The following is a 9537-nucleotide window of genomic DNA, read 5'->3' on the forward strand; positions in this document are numbered from 1 at the left end:
GGCTGCAACGCAGATGATAAAGCTCGGTGTGACAATACAGTCCAGACTTCACACTACCAGTCATGTCGATCAACATCTGAACTAACGTCAGAGCCTTCTTCTACTAATGAGCTGCTGCACTGAGACACAGCCTTGCTATCAGTCAGGCAACCGTAATGAGGTAGAATGAATGGCAAGACCCCTCGTCAGAAGCTTCCTCTCATCCAGCCAGAGAGGGGCTTCACCGTTCACTTATTTCAGTACAAACCAAGAGTTTCTTTCTGGAGATCTCTACCAGCATCACACATGCGGTTACTCTGGTACCTCATTTACATGTTAAATGCAGCTGTTTGGAGAGTTTCTACCAGGAAAGAGTATTGACAAAAAAGCAGGAGATTTTTTTTTTTCCTTCTAATCATTTGCAGTCCTGGTGTTTGCATATAAGAACATCTTAATGTGCACTTTGAATTTAAATGAAAGTACATCGCCATGTTCCCCAAGCTGGACACTTGCATGTTGTATTCTGCTCTCTTTAAATTACCTGGCTACAAGGCACGTTTGTCCAGCTGCTCGGGCTTTGATTTTAAGCAGCAGCTACCACACAGTGCTGTATGCTATTTACACATCCCTTAAAATCACTGGAGGAACCAGAGGGATGTGCTCGAAATCCATAGCTTCCCATCAATACAACAAAGCCACAATAATGACTTCTTTATTTTTCTTTGCCTGTCAAACTGCTGCTGAATGTCCTGAACTGAGCAGTTACTGCCAGACCCAGAGGTTGTGTCCAAAGCAGAGCTAGGGCAGTTTGCTAAGAAAGTAATTTATAGCTGCAGTGATTGAAGAAGCACTCATAAACACATACTGTAGGAGAGAAGAAGTGGAGCAATAAGAAAAGCTCTGGCATTTGATACAATCTCCCAATCAACCTCTCTATGGTATTCTTTTTTAGTTACTAAATTAAGAGCAGGGTGGTTTTGTATCTGTACTGAGGTTAACTCTCAGCACAGACAAGTTAGCTATTATTTGTTACTCCTATCAAAACAGTCATTACAGAAAAGCTGGGCTTGGATTCCTGTTGCAGGCTGAGGTTGTGACTTGTATCTTTCTCATCTTCCCAAATATTTCAGTCAGTTTTTTTTTTCCTTTATCTTAAACCAACATCTTAAGTATCTCAGTGGCAGGTCTCAGCATGCAATTATTTATTCACTTCTCTTTCCATACTACATAAAAAGGGTTATCAAATTTAAATCTTTAAGACTAATAAGCTGTTGGTTAACACTTTTGAGGCAATTAACCAGCAGTATCACTTCTTATCAACTGACGGAGACGTCATTGCATTCAGATTTCTCCATGGGGCAACGCATGCGTCCCGGGCTCACGTGCTTGTTCGCTTTGGCAGGCAGGACTGCAGGCAGTGAGAAGTGGAAAGGCACAAGTGACCTGTCCACCGGAGCCCTGTGTGGTGGCTCACATGGCCTCTGATCTCTGTTGACTGTGCATCAGGGCAGATACACTAGTGGGGCTCAGCAGAAATATTTGTGTTTGTTACCACAGCTGCACATCCACCAGCCAGCCAGCTCTCAGAGCAGGGCAGCTTTTCACACCACGACACTCGACTCTTGCTGGCTGTATAGGGACCCTGGCCAGGACGCCCAAGCAGCCCTGTCACTGCCAGGATGCTGCAACAGTCCCTCAGGGCTGGTGGCATCTGGCAGAGGCTAAAGCCACCCTTCAGGCTCCTCCAGCTTCTGCCAAGGGACCAATAAAACAGACTCGAGATCAGGGCAGCGCAAATTGCCTTGAATGATGGCTGTACAATTATCCTTGACCAAGGCATGCAGAGGAAAATCTGGTGCGGATGTGATGAAGTAGAAAACCCAGCCCCTTGATTTTTTTATGCTAAAGAGCTTATAGGGAACTAGCCTGGAAAGTGCTCCTTTTTCCTGTGCCTTTTATTTCCTGGAAAGCTGAGATTTCTTTCTTGGAATATATATATATATATATATTTGTGTGTGTGTGTGTGTAAAATAGTAATCCTCCACACATATCTCATTGAAAATGTTTGTGTTTCCATGATTAGTATTTCATATGAAGTTTACCCTTTATTGATAAAATGGAGTGTCTCCTTTTCTTCTGAAGTTTGTCCTTGTCAGAAGGCTGTTCTCTGTCACAGTGAGCTTGCTGGCCCACCCAGCTGTGGGAGGAAAGACTCGTGGCTCCCTGGAGTAGCAGTCCCACTCCTGCCAGCACAGCACACGTGTGACCCACAAGTCCCAGAGCCAGGTGCCCCCTGTCCTGGGGCCTGCGTACAGTTTTTTGCTGGTAGAAGTGTGCATAACCCTGGGCTGCACTGCTGAGAGGGATTTTGCTACCTGGAACATGGCTGCCATTCTCCAAAGGTACAGAAAAGCACTGGTGGGAAAGTATGGCAATACTAAAGGTAGTGTAAATAAAATAAATCCACAGGGCTACAGAGAGGTAATGTTCCACCTGAGATTTACATGCAAACTCTGAATTATTAAAAGCACCCTGGTGAAGATATCACTAATTAGAAGGATAAAACATTTGTGTACAGAGATCAGATTATTTAAAACATTAATTATTTCTTATTAGGATAATAGTGTCTAATTAAATGTTGAAAGAGCTGGATACCAGTTTACACTGTAAAATGATCTGTTAAACATGTTCCCATTAACATCAATACAGGTATTGACAAGCAGATCCAATTTTGTTTTACTTTGAGAGAGCAGACAATAGCAAGTTTTACTACCACTATCTTATTTTACAAGCATTAATGAACAATTAACCAACACTAGCACTCTTTCCATCTGTAATCCTGTAGTGGGATCACTAATCTCCACCATTAGCAGCTAATGATGAAGGTCTCTTAAGCTTCACTTCTTATCTCAGCCAGTTCTTAATACTTGCATAAGTATGCTTTCTGAGCAGGGCGGCCCCCCCATTGCTCTGCAACTTGAATACAAAAGACTGCTGAAATTTTTGAAGGGTTTTCTGTTCAATAACACTTCTATACTTACGTTTGCCTTCCTACAACAACAAACACAAGTGATCAGCAGAGGAGTAGCAAGGTCACTAAGGGCTCTGCGTTTCCATACTTGTTCTAATACTTATAAGAACGTATTCATGCCCTATTATATGTATTCCCTGGCTGCTCAGGTAGAAGCTCTAAACTGAAATGAAATAAAGGGAAAAAAAATAGAAGACTAAAACAGTATTTAATTCAAGAACAGGTTTGCTGTTTGTATCAAACAAAAGAAAGTTAGAAAGTGACTATCATTAAAAATACATGCAAGATAAACTGACATTTTTATAGTATACAATACACATGACATTTTCTAACTTCTGTTTCAAAGTGTTCCTGCTTGTACCGTACACACGAGATCTATATAATGGTATGACAGGGAAGTCACCATTCTGTTAAGCGTTTCTGGAATAGCCAAGCCAAGATAAAGCAGCAACCTCTTCTCAGCCAGGGAGCTGTGAACACAGCAGGGGCTGCCCTGAGAATTGTCCTTCCTGTGTCAGGAGACAGTCCTCCATGGTCAGGGAAATGCCCAGAACTAAAATGGGGTGCAGTTAAAATTGAGCAATACAGGCCTTCGTCTCCTTCAAGATACCTTTTGCTTTTAAGAAAAACAGATGAAACAGTTATGCAAGACTAATACATTTTCCCTGGTCCGTTTTATTTGTAACATGCACTGTGCTTGAACACTGGGGCCCCAACACAAACAGAACTCAGACCAACACAGGGGGGATGTTCCCTGGATAAATGAAAGCCTTGGCAGAACTTCTGCAATTGGGCCCAAACATCAATTGCAGCTGTTGAGATTGCTGGAGAAGGAGAACAACATGCAAGTTGCAAAGGCTAGTTTCAGAGAGGGAGGCGATGCTGGCAATTAAAAGTTCACCCTGACCCTAAGCTGTGTGGCTGTCAGCACAGCATGCAGAAGCAGCATCGGGTTGTCTCGTTGTGCTCAGAGATGGAGGTTGTACAAGCACAGGTTACCAGGAGTTGGGAACAAACATATCTACAAGCTATATCCCCAGGGATGCTTTAGTAATAAATGTCAGGATGAGGTATTGCTGAATAAATGTGCTGTATAAGTGGCTAGAAATTGAGAATTAGTGTTTCTAATGCAATCAGATGCTGCCTCCTTGTATGCACTTGCTCCAAAATGTCTTCTAGTTTAAGGCATACAAAGAAGCTGAATTCACCAGGCACCGGTGGCTGAAGGATATCTTGGAAAACCCTCCTATTGAGTGTCGCAGACACTAATTGGCCCCCATGCAAATACAGGCTGGTTTTTGTCGTATTTTTACAATGCATGTCACAACACTGACCTTTTCATTCAGCAGAGCTCCTCAATACTGATAATAAATAGCATTGATTAGAGAAGAACAACTACTTGACCTGTGCTTCCACAGGAATTAGTGAAAAAGCCTCACTTTTACCATATCACCTATTTTTCTGTGATTGTGCCTGTCCAGCATGGCCCAGGTGACTGCAGTACTTCACAGGCGTGTTGAGAGGGGTCCCTGCTTGGGCCAGCTCCTCTGTGCAGGCTGGTAGCTCAGCACCTCTCTGGCTGCTCAGCCTTACCCGAAAAGTAACACCGAGATGCTGAAGTAGCCTGGCTGTGCGTGGTGGAAGGAGCGGGGATAAAGCAGAGAGAGGTTCTGGGACTACCTGCAGCCTTTATTCAAGCAAAACTCCTATTTAAATCAAGAGGAATTTTGCCAAAACGGAGCCAACTAAGATGTCAGAAGCATGCCTTGTCAAATTTAGATAGTGAAATGATTGCTTATGGATAAATCATCAGCAATTAGTGAGAAAAGAAGGAAGATATTGGTTTGCTTCACCCAGACTTTCTGTTTATAAGCCTTTGCTGTTTGGCTTCACGTCTGATGTATGGAGATTGCCTTGATGTGACAGGCACTTGCAGCTCATTTCCACTCCCCTCTGCAGGTTTCAGATCTCAGCAATGACTCCAGGTGATGATGGCAGGATCAGATGATGGGGAAGAGGTTGATGGAAGCTAATTTCAGCTGGACACATTACAAGGACCGTACAGGGTGCCCTTTGGTGGGTTGATTTGGTTTGCCTGTATATTTGACAATGAGACTGACCTGTTACCCTGACTGCATCACAATTCTTGAGCCATCTTCAACCAAGCTCCATTATACTCGTAGCAGGGAGAAGCAGTTTAGCTGTATTCACACATCCCACCTAGACTACTTTTCTTAAAAGGGCAAATTTTCCAGGACACAGGTCTGGAGCAACACAGCTAAACCCATTCTGATACCTGACAGAGCTCGTAAGTCCACATTTTCCCACACTGCACAACGTAATGTCTGTACAGTCCAGGGAGATGTTTGGAGGGGATGAAGCAGTTCAGTGTTGGAACATCTCTCAGTAATTCTCATTTGCAAATACCTGTGGGGAATTCAGGGATACTTTCTGGACCTAGGCAATCCTAGAAAATTCACACAAATCCCACAGCTTGCAAGATTTTTTGGTAAGAGAAGGATTAACAAGAAAACAAAAATCTGATGCTGTGAATCATATTCTGGGGAGTGGACAGAGGGTGGCCTATTTGTCATTATTCTGTGTCTCCTGCTCATTTGCACAGCTGTCAATCCCAGGGCTGTTCGGAATGGCTGGAGCAGCAGCGTAGCAATGGGCTGCTGCAGCAGAGGAGTTTAAGCACAGCCCAGTCAAATGATTCCTTGGATCAAGCATAGAAACTCATAACAATTTTCCTCCAGCTGCTCTCAAAATGCTCATTTACTTCTATTTAATTTTTGTGTTTTCCCCAAATGAGGGCATTTTTACTTGTAGCTACTTTACAAAGAAAATGTCAGTGTTTAGTGTATTGTTTCCATTTTTATGATACGATAAAAGGAAATATAAAAGTTAATTAACAATATTGTTTCCAAGATAGCAAAAGAGCTTGTCTGTGATGATAGTGCCTTGAATTAACCAGGGTGAAACCAAAACCTTGGTTCAACAGTTCTACTTCATAGATACCTGATATGCTTCTCCACCCCCATCCAGCTCACATATTCATTACTCAAATTGCCTATCCTCAAAGTGATAATATAGTGTGGTACAACATGCCCCGACAGGACACAAATTGACTCTGTGCCTGGATACTACACAGGCAGTGTAAAGCAAATATCTCACTCTATTATCTGTTGTCTCTATGAATCAACAGATTACATGGTTCACTGGGTAGCTGAATAACTTTTACACAGTTTGCTCATATCTATTTACACATATTCTACAAAAAATGCATTAACACCAAAGAACAAATGTAAAAAAAAATACATATATACCTGCAGAATCCAGACAAATTACACATGTGAAAAAAAAAAAAAGCACACAAACTGTGATGCTTAAATTTCATGTACAATATCTGTGTATAAGAAAGGAATCTGTTCTCTAGTGACAGAAACTCAAGACCAATAGTCATGTGGAAGGCCCTAAAAATCCTTAAGAGTAACCTTATGATTTGTGACAAGCTGTGTTTGTAGCTGAGATTATGGACCACATTTTAAAGAGTCCCTAATATTTCACAGAATACAGCTGTAAGCACAGGGGGTGCTTTACTGATGATATCTGTGGAGATACACTTTCATCTGTCTTTGAGCTACAGCTATTCATCACAGGGCATCACATCCTCTGTGTGAACACTTGCTCCTATCTGCTGTTTTGGACAACATGCCATGTTTTGGAAGAGAAAGCAGGCCATGGTCCCTTTTCATACCTTGTATGACAATGTAGTGAGCAGGGCAGCTTGCTCCGTGTCATCGTGGAGGGGAGCAGAGCTGCAGCTAGCTGGCTCACCCAGGTTTTACAGGCCGCTCCCAGGCTTTAGGTGGATACCTCACGGTCTGGACCACTTGTCCTAGCTTATCATCTCTTTGCAATACCGCAATCAAGAAGCAGAAGTGAAGACAGTGCAAGAGAAGAACATAACATGCTTATGCTTTGCATTGCTGCACCTCATAAAATCGAGGTGGATTTTACATTATAGGTAGCTCCCCATGTGCCAACAAAAGGTAGCCTGCTGTGGCTCTCAAATGCAGGTAAATCTAGACACCTCCAGGAGGGAAAAAAAAGTTCAGCAGTGGCTCTCGCTCCTTTGAGACAGCCCTAAATAACTCTTTCTAGTTATTAGAGGGTACAGTGCTGACTGAGATTTAAGACTAAGGTCTGTTTTGGACATCACAGGTGTTATCTTCCCATCACTTGTACGGAAACAGTGATAACTTTGCTAAGACTCATTCACTTCAGATCATTGCAATCTGCCTGCTCAAAATTCCTCTTGTAGTACAAGGTGGGCATCTTTTTACCTGTCTTAAACTGAGCTGTTGATGTGGACTGCAGGTTTTGTGACCATTCTCAGTCCCTCAGCAACACGGACACTTTTCAGAGGTCTGTAAAATTCTCTGGGATGCCACAGCAGGCGACGTTGAATATCAGTGTTTGGTACTGTTATCGTCATTGTGCAGTGCATGCTACTTATTGCAGCAAAACAGCATGCCACTCCTTGGAACACCTGAAGAGCTTCATGCCCAGGTTTGCTGGCACTGCAGCTGAAACAACCTGGCTTAGAAACGAACACAGTTTTGCAATGTGAGGCAGGTTTGTTGTCTTGAGTTAAGAGGTCATTCCAAACTTTTGACATATCCCAAGCTTTCAGATATTCCGGTCAGAGTATACTTCACCACTTAAGATTGTACTCCACATTAACAAATGGCTATTCTTCCATAGCCTGCAGACCCACCGAGTTGTTTCATGCAAGTGAGTTTTTCTTATTGTGCTTTAATAGCCTTTTGGGAAAAACTATACATTTGGGTTTGCCATGTATTTTCACCTGAGTGATTTTTGCATTGCTTGAAATGAGATGTTTATGTTTTCACACTTCAAATAATAGTTTTATATCTTGTTTCTCAACTCACTTTTATGCTAAAATTTAAGCTATATGAAAACAAACTCTTACAAAAGGAAAGGTCAGAAAAAAAATGCACCCGTTGACTTCCTTTATTCCAACAGAAAAAGCTTAAAAGCAGAGAACAAACAGTCTGTTGCATTTATAAATTGTAATTATATAACATAACCTGTACATTACAACAGTATTTTAGGGCTGGTAACAGACTAGAAATGAGCATAAAATTAAGTGTATTTGATTATACAGATACTAGCATAGTGGAGTCCTTAATTTAATTTTTCAACATTAGTAGAACATTAAAAGGAGAGAAACAGAATAAATGATGCAAAATACACAATAATTAAAAACTAGGTAATAAAAAGCATTTCCCACCTCTTATGTGTTATTTGAGGAGCTTTTTTTTTTTTTTGTGGAGTTATTTGAGTTAGAAGTTTTCCACAATTGCTTGTTTTACACACAAAAAAAAATTGACTTTTTATCAATGTTTTTTTCATCAAGGGTATCTGTATTCTGCACCCAATTTTGATTTCTTTAGCAAATAAATAAACGTTCATATCCCATCCTCCCAATACATACTTTATTTATATGTTTTTATTTATATGCCCCCCAATATATGCTTTATTTATATGTTTTTATATACATCCCTTGTTTTCCTATCCAGTATCTTCTCCACATTCTTCTCCATCTAGCTCTGCAACATACCAGTACAAGTGTTTGTACAAGCTCTCCTTCTCCCCTTCACTATTCCCCACAGCCATTTCTTTTCCCTCCCAGATACCATTTAAACCTATTCCCTGCTTAAGTCAGACCTCCTCCACCTTTACTCTGTCTTGCTCTAGAGAGTAGCTTTTTCATGCAGTCACTGGCTTCTCCTCAGACAGTAGCCCTAGAAGTTACTGCATTCGGCTCTTGCCCTATTGCCTCTCTCCTGTGTTCCCAATCCCCCTTCTTCCAGCAGGGGAAGCAGCTCTCTTCAACAGAGATACAGGCAATGAAAACTTCAGTCTACCCAACCAACAGGTGTTTCTCTCCTTTTTTAAGTGGTAAGTTTTTCTTAAATTTCTGGGCCAGTTACTTCAAACCTAACACTGTAATGAAGCAAAATTGTTAACAAAAGTATTATACCATGTGGAAATCAAATGGTAATATCACAACCACTTGCAGCTGTTCATCCAATTTTATTAAACAGAATAGCAACAGTAATTTATTTAAAGATTAAAACTAAACAGAGGGATGCTAAATTTAGTACGTGATACCTGCTTATATGAAATACATACATGTGGAAAAAAAGGCTTTTCAGTGCTTATTAAAGGGCAAATGAATTCAGCTAAAAAACTATTAGGTATTGGATTATTTTTTTTTAAGTGTGTTGTGAGGGAGATTTCTGATACTCTGAGTTGGTTAATAATGTTTAATTTGAAATTAAAGATTTGCTAAAATTATTAGATATTCCCCTGAAAACTATGCCTGCTACACTGGGCAACAAATCCTACATGCTTTTGTAATGGAAGATGCTGTTGTAACAGCCTTTGTGCACACTGATTGAAAATTCAGCTACATAACCCTCACTGAACTGTTT

Source organism: Cygnus olor, chromosome 8 (genome assembly GCF_009769625.2).
Source record: "Cygnus olor isolate bCygOlo1 chromosome 8, bCygOlo1.pri.v2, whole genome shotgun sequence".
Lineage (NCBI taxonomy): Eukaryota > Metazoa > Chordata > Aves > Anseriformes > Anatidae > Cygnus > Cygnus olor.